General features: G+C 41.6%; 1 pseudogene; it reads left to right on the top strand.

The window, feature by feature from the left end:
• Positions 1-3,956: 3,956 nt before the first annotated feature.
• On the top strand, positions 3,957-4,577 carry LOC125128489 (ubiquitin-conjugating enzyme E2 S-like; annotated as a pseudogene).
• The last annotated feature ends 9,554 nt before the right edge of the window (positions 4,578-14,131 follow it).

Below are 14,131 nucleotides of genomic sequence, written 5' to 3'. Positions count from 1 at the left end.
CTGACTTAGGTGACCTCTGCACCAGACCTTAACAGGAAAACCCCTTACTCCTTTAGTCTTTTATGGGCTTTTTCTTGACTTGCCATCTCTTAACCTTTCTCACCTGAGAGGCTGAGAAATAGAGAGTGGTCCAGGAAAAGGGATCAAAAAGCCCCTTTACTTGCTTTTAAGGTTGGCATTAACCGACTCCGAAGCCCAGTAGTCACATATTTGAGGGGAAAACTGCAATAATACAATGGTTTTGCCGGGAGAGTCTCCTCTCCATAGCTCTCTGGGGAGCCCTGGTGGCCACTGTGGCAAATCAGGAAATCCTGGGAGCTGGCAAAAGATCAGCTCTGTTGAACAAACAGCTGACAGAAGAATTAATTCGCATTCCCCAGACTTGTGTTCACTTTTACAACAATAGAGGCACCATGAGGACAAAAACAGCATGACAAGCATCTGACGACAGTCCAGTCTTCTTTCCCAAAGCACTTTCTTTCTCTTGCCCAACCCTGGAGACATCAGCTTAGGCTGATTCAACAGGCAGTGACCTGGCCCTTTTAGAAGAGGATCAATTCGAAAACCAGCATTAGACTATTCTTCATTCCGGGCTGCAGCGATGTAAGGAACCCATTAATAAAACAGAGTCACATTTATTATCCACTAATAAAATGGATAGAATAAAAGAAAAGACTCAGAATAAATTAGCTGTCATACTGATTATGATTTTTTTGCACAAATTGTGGGCTCTGTTTCTGATCCCGAAGACGAACTTAATAGAAAGAAGGCTGAGAGGAATTACACCAGGTGTCCCTTTATTTGATACTTTGGCTCCAAAGCACTTTGCTCTCCACCTAAGCTTCAGATGTTTGTTTACTGGGGAAAATCTTCAGTAAGCCAGGAAGAGTCCTTTAAACACACATTCCCTCCTCCTCGTTGCAGCATTCTAAGCAGGCAAGTTACCTGGTACAAAGATAAGCCTGAGGGGCAGGATGCCCCGCATGGTTTTAAGTTCTCTTAGGAGGTTATGAAACTGATAGTTTATAGAATAGAGAACCCTACCCACTACTCCATCAGGTATATCCTCGGTCAGATACCTACACTTCCAGGAAGGAAAAGTTCTGCTAATTATGCTGGTGGGAGGCAAACTAGGACCTGGTCTACCACAGGCATTAAGTCTATACCTGATGAGCTAAGGACTGTATGCGGGAAAGTGTTCATGAACTTGCAGGTCCCTGAAGGGAACTCCTTCAAACTCCATGAATACAACAAATCTACAACGACGTATGAAATAATTCCCTCAGGAAGGGACCTGAAAACTGGATGAACAGAGCCTCACAACAAAGGATACAGAGACAGCATTGAGATGGGTAGGAGAGGCAGAGATAGGATCTTGCCAAGGAAAAATCCACATCCCAGCCCCAACAATCCACTCTAGGGAGGGAGCACAACAGTAAAAAACCTTTTCCCTGAGAAGCAAGGGATTTGAGCTTCACATCAGGCACCTCAACCCCTATATCACACACAGAAGAGACAAGCCCTCAAAACACCAAGCTTTGATAATCAAGAAGGAACATACCCAGGAAAACTAGAGAAGTGCAGAGAACAACAACAAAAAAATACTGTTAAAGGGCTTGCATACAGGCTCACTCAACAAAAGCCAGTGCAAAAACACCAGACTGAAAAGCACATGAACAGTAAATGAAGGGAACCCACTTACTAATCTTGAAGCATCTGCCAAAAAGGCAGGAACCAGTTAGGACACTCCCTGGGACAGTCCCTGGCCAGAGCCATTTATGTGATCTCAGGCTTCCTTGATAATACCAGCACTGGTGGGCAGCATTTTGGAATCCTCTAACCTGTTAGTATCGGTGGGTATGACATTTTGAGAGCCCTGCCCACTCCTACACATCCTCCACCAGGCCTCACAGCCAACTGAGAAACAGTTTGACCCACCAATACCCCATGGGCAGCTATGGTACCACTATAGCACAAGGACACACACAGCCTACCTAGGAGACATTCCTTAAACACCTGGCTTTGATGGTGAGGCAGGATTGCACTTCTGAGCCCAGAGGACATCTCACATTAAAAGGAATACGAAACCTAGGAATAAATCTACCTGGAGGCAAAAGATCTGTACTCCAAAAACTATAAGATACTGATGAAAGAAATTGAAGGTGACACAAATAAATGGAAAGATATACCATGTCCTTTGATTGGAAGAATTAACATTGTTAAAATGATCATACCACCCAAGGCAATCTTACAGATTCAATGCAATCCCTATCAAATTACCATGGCATTTTTTCACAGAACTAGAACAAAAAAAAATTTTAAGTTTGTATGGAAACGCAAAAGACCTGAACAGCCAAAACAATCTTGAGAAAGAAGAATGGCGCTAGAGGACTCAAGCTCCCTGGCTTCAGACTGCACTGCAAAGCTATAGTCATCAAAACAATATGTAAAAAAAATAAAAATAAATAAAAAATTAAAATAAAATATATATATATATGTTATGGGCACAAAAACAGAAATATAGATCAATGGAACAGGACAGAAAGCCCAGAAGTAAACCCAAGCATCTATGGTCAATTCAACTATGACAAAGGAGGCAAGAATATATAGTGGAGAAAAGACAGTCTCTTCAATAAGGGGTGCTGGGGAAATTGGACAACTACATGTAAAAGAATGAATTAGAACATTCTCGGACATCATGTACAAAAATAAACTCAAAATGGATTAAAGACCTAAAAGTAAGTCTGGACACTATAAAACTCCCAGAGAAAAACACAGAATACTCTTTGACATAAATCGAAGCAATATTTTTTTGGCTCTGTCTCCTAGAGTAATGGAAATAAAAACAAAAATAAATAAATGGAACCTAATTAAATGTAGAAGTTTTCTAACAGCAAAGAAAACCATAAACAAAAATGAAAAAACAACCTATGCCTGGGCGAAAATACTTGCAAATGATGCTACCAACAAGAGATTAATTTCAAAAAAATATGCAAACAGTTCATACAACTTAATCTCAAAAGACCAAGTAACTCAATCAAAAAATAATCAATAAACCTAAACAGACATTTCTCTGAAAAAGACATACAAACAGCCAACAGGTACATGAAAAGATTCTCAATACCATTAATTATTTGAGAAACGTAAAACACAATTAAATGAGATATCACTTCACACCAGTCAGAATGGCCCTCACTAAAAAGTCTACAAATAATAAATGCCAGAGAGGGTATGCATTCCTACACTCTTGATGGGAATGTAAATTTGGATCACTATGGAAAACAGTATGGAGGTTCCTTAAAAAACTAAAAACAGAGCTCCCATATGATCCAGCAATCCCACTCCTGGGCATTTATCTGGAGAAAACCATACTTCATAAAGATACATGCATCCCAGTGCTGATCACAGCACTATTGACAATAGACAAGACATGGAAGCAACCTAAATGTCCATCAACAAATGAAGGGATACATATAGTGGAATACTACTCAGCCATAAAAAGTAAAATTATACCATTTGCAGCAACATGGCTAGACCTAGAAATTGTCATACTAAGTGAAATTAAGTCAAAGAAAGACAAATACATGATATCACTTATATGTGGAATCTGAAAAAAAGATACAAATGAACTTATTTACAAAACAGACCCACAGACAGAAAACAAATTTATGGCAGCAAAGGGGAAAGAGGGAGGGGAGGGACAAATTAGGAGGCTGGGATTAACATATACAGGCTACTATATATAAAACAGATAATTCTTAAGAGTGCCAGCAGCACCCGCAGGGACCTGGCAGGCTGAGCTGCAGGCGTGAGGCGGGGGACACTTTGGAGGCATTGGAGCTGCCAAGGCCTTGGCAGGACCACACCTGCAGTGGTCTCCAGCCTCCAAGCCCCACTGCAGCTGGTAGTCGGCCAGAGCAGGAAGGGGGAGGGGAGACCTGCCCCAGGCCACAGCCATGACCTCCAACATAGAGAACATGCCCCCATCATCTGCCTGGTGTTCAAGGAGGTGAGGCCGCTGGACCCACCTGATGGCTTCAAGGTCCTTCCCAACGAGGAGGACTTCACTGACCTGCAGGTCACCACCGAGGGCCCTGGGGGAACCCCATACACAGAGGCCTATTCAGCATAACTCTGACGGGGAAGGACGTTCCTGCCTCCCCACCCATAGGCTACTTCTGACCAAAGTTTTCCACCCAAATTTGGGTGCCAAGTTTGCTGGAGAGGAACTGGACAGCTGAGCTGGGCATGTGGTCTGCTGCTGACCATCCAGAGCCTGCCCAGTCGCCCTCACTCTGAGACTGCCCTGCAGAGCAGGCGGCCGCTTGCTGTTGGAGAACTAGGAGGAGCACGCTGAGCGCCTGCTCCCAGAGATCTCTGCGGCGGGAGGGCTGCGGGACCCGCCGGCCACCGAGCCCACGGGCCGGTGGGATAAGAAACTAGGGGCCAGCCGGGAAAAAGATGATCAAAAAGCAGCGCTGCAGGCAGCTCTAGTGGGCTCTCCTCCCTTCCTCTCACAACCGCCCTTCACCTGCCCCCAACACTGTCTCCAAACATTTAAATTATGGGTGGAGTAGGGGAGGGCGTGGGGACACTGGGACCTGGATTTGTTTTTCTAAATAAGATAACCAATAAGGACGAACTGTATAGCACAGGGAATTATTATCTTGTAATAATGTTATCGGGAAAGAATCTGAAAAAGAATATATATGTATGTATAACTGAATCTCTTTGCTTTGCACTTGAAAATAACATGGCATTGTAAATTAAATATACTTCCATTAAAAATATAAACAAATAAAAATGTCAATTTTTTTTTTTTTTTGGTCTTTTTAGGGCCGAACCCCTGGCATATGGAGGTCTAGTCCGAGCTGTAGCCGCTGGCCTGTTACACCACAGCTCACAGCAATGCCAGATCCTTAACCCACTGAGCAAGGCCAGGGATTGAACCTGCATCCTCATGGATACTATTCAGATTCGTTTCCACTGAGCCACAATGGGAACTCCCCCCAAATTTTTTTAAAATAATTTTTTAAAAATAGAATTTACATGGAAAGGCAAAGAGCTTACAATAGACAGAACAATTTCAAAAACGACAAACAGGGCCAGAGTATCCTGCTATTTGATATCAAAACTTACAAATCTAAACTTAGGACAGTGTGGTATTGGTAAAAAGATAGACACACAAAGAGATGAACAGAATGAGTATAGAAATAGACCTCATGATTAGAGTCAACAGGCTCTTGGCAAATGTACAAAACAAATCAGTGGAGAAGAGAGTTGTTTCAACAAATGGTATTGGAGCAACTAGACATTCATGTGTGAAAAAAGGTCATCTCATCTCATACCTCACATCTTACAAAAAATTAACTCAAAATGTATTATAGACCTAAATGAAAAACATAAAACTGCAAAACAACTAGGAGAAAGTAATGATGCAGCCACTTTGGGAAAAGTTTGACAGTTTCTTCTTTCTTAAATAAATTTTTTAAACCAAAAAAAAAAAATAGTTTCACCCACTTCAGTTTCAGAAACAGTTTGGCAGTTTCCTGTAAATATATGCCTATCACAACCCAGCAATCCTTTGCATTTACCCAAAATAAATTAAACTTATGTTGTACGAAAATCTGTGCATAAATGTTTATAACAGCCATGGAGTTTCCATTGTGGATCAGCAGTAATGAACCCAACTAATATCCATGAGGATGAGGGTTCAATCCCCAGCCTCGATCACTGGGTTAAGGATCCAGTGTTGCCATGAACTGTGGTGTAAGTCGTAGACATGTTTCAGTTCTGGCGTGGCTGTGGCTGTGGCTAGCAGGTGCAGCTCTGATTCACCCCCTAGCCTGGGAACATACATATGCCACAAGTGTGGCCCTAAAAAGAAAAAAAAAAGGTTTATAACAGCTTATTTATAATTATCAAAAACTAGCAACAAAATGCACACTTTTGTATACGGAATGGATGGTCAACAGGGACCTGCTGTATAGCAAGGAGAGCGGTACCCAATATTCTGTGATAACCTGTATGGGAAAAGAATCTAAAAAAAAAAAAAGAAATATATATATATGTGTGTGTGTGTGTGTGTGTGTGTGTGTGTGTGTGTGTGTGTGTGTGTGTGTATTTCCGAATCACTTTATCATACAGCAGAAATTAACACAACATTGTAAATCAACTTCAAAATGAAAAAAAAAAAGCAACAGCCCAAATGTCCATTGACGTGTGAAAGGATAAATAAAATGTGATCTATGCTGGCAAATTCAATGCAGTATTACTTGGCAATAATAGGGAACAAACTACTGATGCACACAACCACACAGATGTCTCTCAGGACTGCTGCGTTATGCCAAAGGATGGAATCCACACATAATAGAATACACACTGTATGATGCCATTTAGGGAAAATGCAAACTAACCTAGAGTGAGGTTGTAACTTCAGTGGTTGTGACCAGGGGTGGAGGGAAGAAGGAACAACAGAGAGGCCTAAGGAATCTTTGGAGGATGAGAAAATATTCCATATCTTGATTGAGTAGTGGTTTCACTGGTGTACGAAACTATCAAACTCATACACACTTGAAACAAATGCAATTTGTCATAAATAAATAATTTCTCAAGTTGAAATGGAACAGTCATCTCTAACATTTTGCTTTCTTAACTTTGTTCTTCTAAAAATAAAGAAAAAATTTTGTCTAATAAAGTGATTTATCTAATCAAGTTGCTGATATATCATATTTCTAGAACTTCTTCTCCTCTATCACAGTTTCTCCATCTTTTTTCCTTGGCTAGTTTCCTTATATTCACGTAGTGCAAGTATTTTAAAGCACTAACCCCACTTCTGTAGACAGAAGTTCTGCAGCCAATGCCCAGAACTCGGTGCTCCAAGAGATTCAGCTTTCCCTGGAACTGAGCTAAACTTCTTGGGTCCTACATTTCTCCATCCACTCATATCCAGGTGTTACTGGCTCGGACCCAAAGCCCAGTGCAACTGAATTATTGATGCCTTGAGAGATTCTAGGCAGGGCTGCACTGATTTCCATGAACCAACTGGAACTGCAGGCTAGGTTGACCCAGGAAAACATGTCAACTAGGAATTTTGTCTTCAATGTCTAGCACTTAGAGCCACAAACTTAGAAGGGGATCTAAACCCTGGCTTCCATTCAACCTGACCTTCCCCAATCATCTTCCAGCCATTTTTTTTTTCTCCATACCAAGCAGCATATGGAATTGCCTGGGCCAGCAATCGAATTTGAGCTGCAGATGAGACCTGTGCTATAGCTGCACTTCTGCAAAGCCAGATCCTTAACCCACCATACTGCTGGAGAGACAATACTGGATCCTTAACCCACCGCGCCTTCCAGCCTCTTCTTGAATGCTCCAGTGATGGGGAACTCACAGCCAGGTTCTCTGTCTTCCTTATAGCTCATCAAATCTCTCTCCCTTGAGGTTTACCACTTGCTTCATTTCCGGCCTCTCTCCCCAGTTCATGGGGTGCCCATAATTCTCATTCCAACCCCAATTGCCCACAGTCTCTACTGTGCATCTAGGCAGTCCACACCAGAGGGCACTGCCTAGTCTCCCTTCTGCCAGGTCCTCCTCTGCTCCTATTTCTTTGCCCTGTGGCAAGCAGACCCTGTGACAAGGGGTCAACCAGACAAACTAATCCCTGCCAAGAGATATTTAACCAAATGTCATTTCAGGCCACTTGCCTCTTTAACTCAACTTTAAAAAGGTAAATACCTAGAATTAGAATTGCTGGGTTATATGATAACCTATGTTTAACATTTTCCAGAACATTTCAAGAGCCAACTGTTTTCCAAAGATGCTGCACCACTTTATATTCCCACTAGGAATGTATGAGGGTAGTTCTAACTTCTTCGCATCCTCATCAACCCTCTTTATTGTCTTTTTTTTTTTTTTTTTTCAGGGCCACACCCTCAGCACATGGAAGTTCCCAGCCTAGGGGTCAAATCGGCTCTGCAGCTGCTGGCCCACACCACAGCCCCAGTGACATGGGTTCCAAACAACGTCTACAACCTACACCACAGCTCATGGCAACACCAGGTCCTTAACCCACTGATCGGGGCCAGGGATCGAACCAGCATCCTCATGGATACTGGTTGGGTTCATTACTGCTGAGCCATGATGGGAACTCTTTGTCTTTTTGATTAAAGTCATTCTCAAGGGTGTGAAATGGCATTTCATTGTGGTTTTGATTTGCATTTCCCTAATGACTAATGTTGAACATCTTTTTTATGTCCTTATTGGACATTTGTGCATCTTTTTAAAAGAAATGTCTTTTCAAATACTTTGTCCATTTTTAATTGGATTACCTCCCTTTTTATTATTGAGCTGTAAGAGTTTTTATAACTGGATACAAGTCCCTTATCAGATGTATGATTTGCAAATATTTTCTCCCAGCCTGTGTGTTGACTTCTTACTTTCTTGGTGGTGACCTTTAAGGTACAAAAGTTTTTAAATTTCATAAAGTTCAGCTTGCCAATCTCCTCTTTTATTGCTTGTGCTTTGAGTGCTATATCTAAGAAATCATTGCCTAATCCAACAGCATAAAAGATTTATTCCCATGTTTGCTTCTATGGCTTTATAATTCTAGTTCTTACATTTAGTTTTATTATTCACTTTGAGTTAATTTTTATTATGTAACATAAGGATTCAAATTCATTCTCCTGCATGTGACTATCCAGTTTTCTCAATATAAATTTTCTTAATGAGTGAAAATTTTAATATGATGTCTTCAGCAATTACCAGGCATCTAGCTTTTTCCTACAGTTCCTACACTCTATAAAGAAAAATAATGAATCTATCAAACCAGTACAGGGCAGAACAAATCTGCTTTTACCTAACATATTTCTATGACTTTCAGAATGGAGGAGAGTGCATTAGAAATGTTGACAAAATGTGATGGGGTTTCAGCTACATTATTAGGCTCTGCTAGTAATTCTGCTAGTAGCCAAGTCGGGGGTGGAGATGAGAACACCAGATGAGGTTTAGACAGAACCCCCAGAGACCAAATGGCTACAAGGCTTGTTTTCATAGTCTCTGTTTTTCTATCCCAAATTTTCAATAAAATGTATTGGGAGTTTTGTCCATATTTATCTCTAGTTTCATGATGGATCTAATGAGGGCTATTTATTCAACTGCATCTGTGATCCCTTCCCAGACTCCTCGCAAATATGATCTCACTATTTTCTTTTACCCCTTTTGTGTTTTTTTATTTCTTCTCCTTTCCCTGCACTATATTGGGATTAATTAAGTAGATTTTTGTGATTGTTTTTCTTTTCCACTCTTAGTTTATAATTTATATCTTTTTAAAATCATTGCCCTAGATTTTGAACACTATATATCTTTTTTTTTTTTTTTTAAGGGCCTCCCCTGCAGCATATGGAAATTCCAGGCTAGGAGTTGAATCAGAGAGGCAGCTACCAGCCTACATCATAGCCACAGCAATGCCAGATCCAAGCCACATCTGGCACAGCTTGTGGCAATGCGGGATCCTTAACCCACTGAGCGAGGCAAGGGATCAAATCCACAACCTCATAGGTATTATCAGGTTCTTAACCCGCTAAGCCACAACGGGAACTCCTATATATTTACCTTAACACAATTCACATTCATATTTATACCTCGCTTTAGAGAGTGTAGGAATCTTACATTAATGAATCAACAAAATGAATTAGTGCATTAATGAATTAATTAACAATATTTAATTGACTTTATGGTATTGGCTTTCCAGTCAATACTGAAAAATACACCCCAAAAGGATCCTCTTCTCTGGGGCCTCTGGAGTAAAGGGCAACAAAGGCCATGGAAAGAGAAAACCCTGACGGATGCTTATTCCTCTGGCTGCTCTCCTCTCCCCGTTGGCCTCACGGAGCTTGGATGCTGCCATACGCTTCTCGGAACAATTCCTTCACCTCTTTCTCACCAGTGTCACTGCTGTGCAGACTTAAAACCATCTTTATGAGGTGAGCAGACAGAAATACAATTAAATTATTTATTGTGAGGTACAGCCATATGGCTCATGTTTAAAGAAACTCAGCTTCTTCCCTTATAAAAAAGGAGCTCTTAGAAGCTGGGAGGCTTTTTCCCTGGGAGAATAAGGCAGGGATCTGGCTTATACTGACCTGGACCCTAGGAAAAGGGAAGAAGCCTGCCCCTCCTCTCCCAGGGCCCTTTGCCTCGCTTCACGGCTAAACTTCCCCACCCCCACCCCATTCCTCCCACCTATTCTCCACCTTCCTCCACTTTCTCCCTCTGTTCTCCTCCTCCTCCTCCTCCCCCTCCCCCCTCCCCCCTCCCCCTCCCCCTCCCCCTCCTCCTCCTCCTCCTCCTCGCAGCCAGCCTGTGGGAGAAGCTATTGGATATCCTTCACCTAGACTCTGACGACCCTGAGCAAAGCCAAGCCCTGCACCCAAGCAGCTTAGGACAAAAGGAACTAACACAGCTGAGTGCATACTTTCACCTTCCCCAGCAACCAATTCCCACGCTATGGTTAATGGGAAGAATCAAGACCCAATGCAAATAACACAGAACCTTTAAGATCATAGTTCAGGGGACTTAAGAGAGAAAAAGAGCACATCTCTTATTTAGAAATTAAATCCACTCAGTGGCTATTAAACCATCCAAGCACCCACATAACCACCTGGCACCAGGCCCTTTCTTTTATCAGAGGGATAAAATAGATGGGATCCTATAGATGCTATAAAACAATCAGCAGCCTTCTCTGGAAGGTTTTGCTTTACGCTTATTGTTACCCTGCTTATTTGCCATGCCTGGACCTCAGCCCACAGCCTACTGGAGAATCACAGAGCCAGGCAAGAAGGGAAATGAGTCTTTGTGGGTCCATTCTTTCACGTGCCAGGAGCTTCCTCCCTTGCTTCTTGGTGAGACGGCCATGAGGTCCCCACAAAAAGTCAGGACTGCTATGGCAGAACTGCAGACGGTAAAAGCATAGGTTTATTTATTGGTTTTTGAAAGGGTTTAAACCACCTAAGTCACTACTTAATTGCAGATTTCTCATTAAAGGTCTTTTCTCCTGAACACAGCAGAATCAGTGTTGCTCCTTATGAATGCGAAGTGGTAAGAATGAGGGGAAGTTGTGACTCACCGACTTTTCCATGCTGAACACAAATGCCATCTCCACTACACCTGCCTTTTATCAAATAGGGTCATGGTAAGGGCATCAGCTAGATCCTCGCCACCGAGTGAATTGTGGCACAGCACTTGAGCTCTGGCTAGTTTCCTCCCGAAACTAGTTTCTGGCTAGTTTTTCAGAAAGCCAAATGGCAGGACCTGAAGGGCAAGAATCACCTAATTCAACATATCCTCCCACCTCTTACTGTTTTTCATATCACCAATACTCAATGAAATGATTGCTGAGTGAATGAATGTGTTCAGGCCTTAAATGCACACCTATCTGGGTAGGCTCGGTTGGGTCTTTCTTATAAAAGTCTGTGGTGCTTTAAGAAGAAAAAAAACTTCTGCTCCTTAAAGAGACAAGATAAGATCAGCTATCAACACCCTGGAAGGCATTTTAACACTGGATCGGTAATATGAAGGGGTGGAACTAGATAATGTCTTAGATGTGCTTTGGCTCTTTAACTCTGAAAAACAAACAAAACATTTCATCACCTGCTACAGGTCAGTAGGAAACTTTCAGCAAGAGCAAACAGAGTTAGCTAAGCCACTGTCTTATTTAGCCCCTGACTTCAAGAACCACTCCAAAGAAACCTAAATAAACCATATATATATTTGCATTCCAGTTTCATAAAAAAAGGGAAATATGTTTACGGATAAGTACGCCTTCAGACTTTTATTGTATTCCATCTGCATACATATGCTAGACTTAAACAGAAAAATCAAGTTGAAAACAATAGCCCTAGAGCACTGAGCATACTTGTTACTAAAAGAATATTTAAGATTACATGAAGTTTGTTCTACCCTATGTTTAAATTAAGAAGGTCCATGATCACGTTAACTTGAAATGAGAATAGAGTTTAAGTTTCCAAACATGTTCGTTAACCTTAGTAAATCGGGGTTGGCCTAAATAAAATTCTAGAGCGCACCCTCTGGTGGCAAAGATATGCAATTGCTGAATAGCAGTTTTGTCCCAAGATAGCACACTGGGTATTGAGTAGCTAACATTTACGTAAGCTTTACTACATTTCAAGGACTGGCCCAGGTGCTTTCTATGGTAATGAGATAAACGGTTTCATAAAGACAGTTTTCAGTGTCATGGTCAGAACTGGAAGTCTTTTATGTCCAGAGTTCAAGCTATACCTTAAGATTTATTTTACTGTTTCCCCCACTCTCCTGTGTATTCTTGATACTAGGGGTGGCATCCAAACTTAGCACCTTCTACTACACCATTATTGCACCTGCTTGGACGTCTGAGCTGTGGACAAGCTCTGTAAGTCATATTTCTCTTTTACTTTCAGCTCAGAACCCTGAATTTCAAGTTGGCAAAAAATGGAAGCAACACAGTTCAGCACCTTATGAAAAGCATGCATTCTGGGATCTTTTAATTCAAAAAAATTATTTAACATTCATGACATGAGAGGCATTTAATAAAGAGCAAAACATGTATTTATATGATTACAGTCTGTATTTTTCAGTGATTGACATGGTCTTCAGATATTTTGAGTGTCCTATGTGTCTTATATAGTTAATTCCTGGACTTAGCACTGCAGCTGATAAAACTGGTGCTCATTTCTCAAAGGGCTTTGTTAAATATTACCAACCCAACCTGGGCCTACAGAGACAAATACTATTGTTCATTCTGATTATGAGTGTTCAACCCCTTCTTTAGAGAGTCCAAAGTCTCAGCACTCATACGACCCCGCCTCTTCAAAGTTGCAAATGCTCATGTGTACCAGCTGATCAGTCCCAGTTCTTAGCACGTTCTACAGGCCCAGATCCTCCGACTTTTTTAAGAAAACTAGAAAGTGTAGAAATTACCTAATTTTTAAATTTTGGAAACTTTGAACATAAAACAAAACAAACAAAAAAAAACTATGTGTGAAACACTGTCGAGTCAAAGAAAACAGGTTTCTGCCCAGAGGCATCCCTCTGGTTGCAGTTTTCAGCCTCTGCCCCCAGGACTTTTGAGGACTGAAGTTCAAGGCGCTCCTAGGAGAACTCCTTCTTGATCAGATCCTGAGGACTGTGAAGTAGAAACTCCAGAAGGGAAGGGTTGCTTCTGAGATGCTTCAGTCATGGTATCTGTCTCCTTGGGGTACCAGCACATGCTCTTACTTGGCAATTTCCATTATCTGACACTTTCATTGTTTCAATGTATCCGCTGGTTTCCAAGAAAAGAGGGTGTTGTAGGGTGTTTACACAACCCATTTTTACTCCCTCGGTAGGCAACCAGAGTCATGACTTCTTGGTTGTTAAAACCTGACCTTCAGCAAAAACCCACCCCAGTTTTCTCCGTTAGACTATATCTCTAACAGGGACTGTGAAATCTTCAGGAAGACAGAGGCACTAAGACCGCACAGATTTAAAATGGGGTCAATGCATCACTGCATTTTCAGCCATATGAAGAGAAGACGCCTCCTTGAAGAGTCAACTTATTCTTGTCACATCTTTCATAATTAACTGAGGAAAAGGAAGATATGACAGGGTTTTCATTTCGGAGGAGATTTGCTCTGGGTCTGTGCAGCTTTACAATTTAAATATCTGCTGGTCTGCATAGGTGTTAAATGTGTACCTTAAATAAATTCCGTAAGCACTGCCCTCAACTCAAAACACTCTCAAATACAGAGCTGTCTTATACTGACACAGCATAGATATAAAGTCACATGGACTTGGGCCATTCAGAGAAAAAAATACAAAGGGAGTTTACACTTTCTAGGAGGAAGAGCTAAGAAACAGATACCTCTGCATAAAAGCAGACCTTGTGGAAGTTTTAATAGGAAATCAGGATAGAGACCCGCAGAGAGGGTTTGAGGAAACACTAAGGGGTCCCGTGCAGAATCCTCAGGCCACCTGCCAGAACACCAGAGGCTGATTATTACACATACACAGTGGGACTTGAAAAGTTACAGGTTCAGCAGCTTGATGGTTCTTCAACAAGATTGTGGGGACATTGTTCCTTTTTTATTTGGTTTCT

The sequence above is a fragment of the Phacochoerus africanus genome, chromosome 5 (assembly GCF_016906955.1).
Source record: "Phacochoerus africanus isolate WHEZ1 chromosome 5, ROS_Pafr_v1, whole genome shotgun sequence".
Classification (NCBI taxonomy): Eukaryota; Metazoa; Chordata; class Mammalia; order Artiodactyla; family Suidae; genus Phacochoerus; species Phacochoerus africanus.
Note: the sequence above shows the minus strand (reverse complement) of the source record. Positions and strands in the feature narration are given on the sequence as shown.